General features: G+C 41.4%; 1 protein-coding gene across 1 annotated transcript in view; it reads right to left on the reverse strand.

The window, feature by feature from the left end:
- Positions 1-4,369, reverse strand: part of LOC102879857 (cytosolic beta-glucosidase) — a 192,506-nt gene extending 188,137 nt beyond the window's left edge. The window contains exons 1-2 of the mRNA XM_025051697.1: positions 4,060-4,369; positions 2,909-2,969 (exon numbers count right to left, since the gene is read on the reverse strand). The gene's annotated coding sequence lies outside the window, so the exon portion shown is untranslated. The remainder of the gene's footprint in view (positions 1-2,908; positions 2,970-4,059) is intronic.
- Between the last annotated feature and the right edge of the window lie 6 nt (positions 4,370-4,375).

Here is a 4,375-nt window from a genome sequence, read left to right on the forward strand (position 1 = left end):
TCAGCAGGATAATCAAAGCACTTTAAATCTGGTTCCAGTTCAAGCTTTCATTTTGAAAGATGAGATTTAGTGACTTGTCAAAGGTCACTATTTCTACTAACGTTTAAGCCAGAACAGGAGCTGAGCTGTCTGAAGAAGCTTGGGGGTTATTTGAGATACTATTGCTGTTCCTATCTGGGTCCTGGATAATGACCAAACACACATTCTAGGACATGATATGTAAAGACTAAAAATATAAACCACAGCTGTCAGAATTAATAGATTAACATTAAATGATACAAAAATAAACAGAGACTGTCTGTTTATTAACGGGCTTTATAGAGGTGTCACTGAGACATTTTAAGTGCTAAAAATTGCTGTTCCTTCTGTCAATTCGATCATGAAGTTATGCATTTCCATTTGCTTCTAGAAGACTAAACTTTAGTCAATCTTTTCAAGTTAGTTGGTTTGGGGTGGGAGTTTATGCTCACTTATCCAAAATATTTTATTCAAAAAAGCTTTTACGCACCAGCTAATATATTTAAAGAACTGTTTTAGATGCTTGGAACATAAAGACGAGTAAGATTTAAAGTATGTGAGTCAAGAAACACTTGAGACTTCCTTCTATAAGCCATGCACTATTCTAGGCACTAGAAAACCACAGTAACAGTGGCTTAAACCAGAAAATAATCATCATCAATAAAAAAAAAGTCACGAAGCTTGATTGGCAGCTATGACCTCAGTGATCCAAGTGGCTTTTGTCTTCCCATTTCCTTCTATTAAGAATTTTGGAATTTTCCTTTAGGCTTTTCACCTAGTGGTCACAAAATACTAGTTTCAACTTCAGGTGGATATCATATCCTCACAATACCATCTCCAAAGCAAGAGGAATGAGGGTAGTGAGAGAGGTCTCTATTAAGTATCTTTTCATCACACAAAAATTTCTATCCTAAGGCTTCTGAGCAGACTTCCCCTTAGATTGGTATCGATGACAGAACTTTCTGTGATGTTGGAACCATTCTGTAATTTGTGCTGTCTAAAACGGCATCTGCCAGCCACATACAAGCTAGTGAGCACTTGAACTGTGGCTAGTGTGACTAAGGAACAGAATTTCTAGTTTTATTTCATTTAAATTTAAATACTCACATGTACCTAGTGTCCACCATATTGAGCAGCACAGCCTTTGATTTTTTTGGGCTACAGCTAGGTTATGGCCACCAACAGTCGCAGGGGAGGCTGGGAAAACAATAAGCTTTTTTCGGTCTCCAAGGGAGGAAAAGTTTGCGAATGGTTTTTTGGCAACATCCAAGAGTGTCGTAAGAAGTAAACAAGACTGAGTGTTGCAGAGGCTGGTATTGTAGTGGGGGAGGCGAACCATATAAAAATGGAAATAAATTTTAAAAGGCAGCTATCTTCAGGTTCAAACAAGCCATGTTACCTAGACTCAGTCTATAGACGGCTAGTCTCTATTCTAGAGTAACATAGTAGGGAGTGATTGAAGGTGGGAGGGATTAACTTAAGGAGGTTGGGAAAAGCCTCCAGGACTTCATAGTCTGGTAGAGAATGAAGAAGACTGGCATGTAAAAGCAATTATTAATAAACAGGGTGGAATATACATAGATACACACATATGTTTATTATATATATATATATTTATACACATAGTTAATGCAAGGTCTATATTAAGAGGAAAAACAAAGCATCTTTGAGTGTTTCCCTGGTATCTCCTACAAGCCTTGCATAACATAGCAATGCAGGATCTGCAGCATACGAGCTTTGGAATGTGGTCCATCTACCATTAAAGCAGCAGTTGATGCAATACAGCTCTAATGGACTATGTGTATGTGAATGGTTAACGAGCAATTTCTCAGTTTCTATAGGATGTTCGAAAGTGGAACAATTACAAACACAATAAAAACTTTGAAAGGGCCTATTAAGTCCTACAGCTTCAAATGGCATGATGTTCTTGACGCCTGACAAGGGTTGTTAGGTGGGATCAGTAGTAGACAGACCTGTCTGGCAAGAGGTTGTCAAGGCTGGGGTAGCTTAATTAAAGTGAAGATTTTGGTGTGACCTAGGGTAATTGACAGTAAATTTCAGACAGTATCATCTTCTGAGATCTTCGTAAGTATGAAAAGAATTACTTCCATGTCCTTATGAACCCACACTGGTACAGGATGGAAACGACTGAGGGTTGTGTGCATTTAAAGTGTCGCACTGTTGAAAGTTATACTTTCTAAAGCCCTTTCCAGCTTTAAAATACTCTTATTTTGTGATCTATAATGATTTTTATTTTCAAAGGTAGTATGAGTAATTTCTATGCATAAATGACTGAAATTACCCATATAATTAAACATTTCCTCTGTATTTCTCCTTGGATTCATGATACCACTTGGAATATCACTTTTTTCTGATAATTTTATACTTTATATAACTTTCTCACCTATAGTAAAGTAGAACAAATGAGGCTGTGTACCAAATTGATGTTGGTACTTGTAAACAACATTCAAAAGAGACACACACATTTATTTCAACCATAGGCTGAAACAGAGTATGTGAAAATATTCATGGATCTAGGTTCACATGAGAATCTGTGGCTATGACAATAGTAATATGGCTATTAAAAACTCCCATGTTGTATAGTAAGAAGTTTTTATAAAGAAAACAGATGATGAGGAGGATTATTTTGTTAAAGAATAATAATTCTTTAAATTCAAGAGAAATGTGACCAATTTCACCCATTTAATACAGAGGCATCAGTTTGCCTTCTAAGCTTATTTATAGATTAAAATCTACTCCATGAGGAAGATCTCCCACTTTTTCTATCTATCAGTATTGAGACCTGCAGTGTTCAATACGGGGGCCAGTAGGCACCTTGGGCTATTTACATTTAATCAAAATGAAATAAAATGAGAAATTATCTTCTTACCTCACACTAGCTACATTTCAAGTGTTAGCCGCCGATAGTTGCCGGATCAGACCACACAGACCTAGAACATTTTAATCACATAACGTACTATTAGCAAGGACACTGTTAGGTTTATATAGCTCAGCCTAAAAAAATGTTGGCCAAATGAAGTGCTATTCAAATTTAATGCAATAGTGTATATTCAATGAAGGCCATTTAGCTACTATTGAGAAAGTTCTAGTTATACAGATTCCTGAAACTTGGTTCCTAAGATAAACTCTGTAGGGACCTTAGGCAGTACTGGCCTTAGACCCAGACAAGAAAATCCCCCACTCCACCATCCTAGCTCTCCTCTCCAAGGGGTGAAAAATCCCCATGGCCAAGGGATGTATTCCTTGAGAGCCAGTGTCCCTTCCTTGTCCAAGGGATCTGGGATCCTGGAATTCACTGATGGAAAGCTACTTCTAGGTCCTGAGCAAGCCTCTTCCCAGAACTGCCCTCCCAAGTGGAGGCCCAAACAACTGCTGTGTGCACTCCTAGGCTATCTGTGTGAGGGTGTCGACAGAGCTTGGCTGAGTGGGCTAGGGGACGTGGGGTGTCCACACAGGTGCAGCAAGCCTCTCCTGTTCAGGAACGGAGCTGGTACAGGAAGTAAAGCAAGTGAAAATGTGTAGGCCAAGGGTGGAGGTGTGTCTCTGCTGCCTGCCATGCTTTAGGGTGGAACGCCAAGGTATCGGGGAGCTGTGTACACACCTGGCCTCCCAGGTTGTTATTAAGGTGTATTTCTCAAGGCAGGAGAATAGATTTTGTTAGCTTAATACATTCCTTGTAAATATTTAAGCATAGGGTATGTGAGGCTTGGTCTTGCAAACTTTAGGGCGGGGCCGGCAGCCTTACAGAGACAAGTATGCGATCGATTCAGCTGGGGTTTCTTGGCCAGTTTGCTCTCCATTGCTCTAACTGGTTACATCAAAGATACAGGAGGTATCTCTGGATGTCAGAGGGAAACTTCTTTTAAAAAGGTGCTAATCCAGCGAGGGAGGCCCCGATACATCCTTTACAGGGACCAGAGCCGGAGTTGCTGAAAGCCAGAAACATCTCTGAGAGTCCACGCTCCTGGAGAGGAACCTGTTCCTAGTCCTAGTGTACTTGGGACAGATGAGACTACTTACGGTGTGGCAAGAGAAGGCTTGAAATCCCTTCCGGGGAATGGGTGGGAAGGCGATTCCTTTAAAGATAGCTGATTTAGGACACTTGCCCTCGCTTTTCCTTTCTCCCAGGAAATTCAGTCCCCCTCTTCTCCCTCACTCCAGGCCCGGGGTCCCCAGGCGGAGCAAGGGCCCCCGAGGGGCGCACCGGGAGGCTTTGTTTGGAGAGCCGCCTCGGAGCGTGTGGGAGGGGGGCGAGCACGCTCGAAGCCTGGACCAGCACTTTCTTCCGCCCGCCCCAAGAGCCGCACAACTGCGGAACCGGGGCCGAGGCCCGGGG

Source organism: Pteropus alecto, unplaced genomic scaffold (genome assembly GCF_000325575.1).
Source record: "Pteropus alecto unplaced genomic scaffold, ASM32557v1 scaffold5, whole genome shotgun sequence".
Lineage (NCBI taxonomy): Eukaryota > Metazoa > Chordata > Mammalia > Chiroptera > Pteropodidae > Pteropus > Pteropus alecto.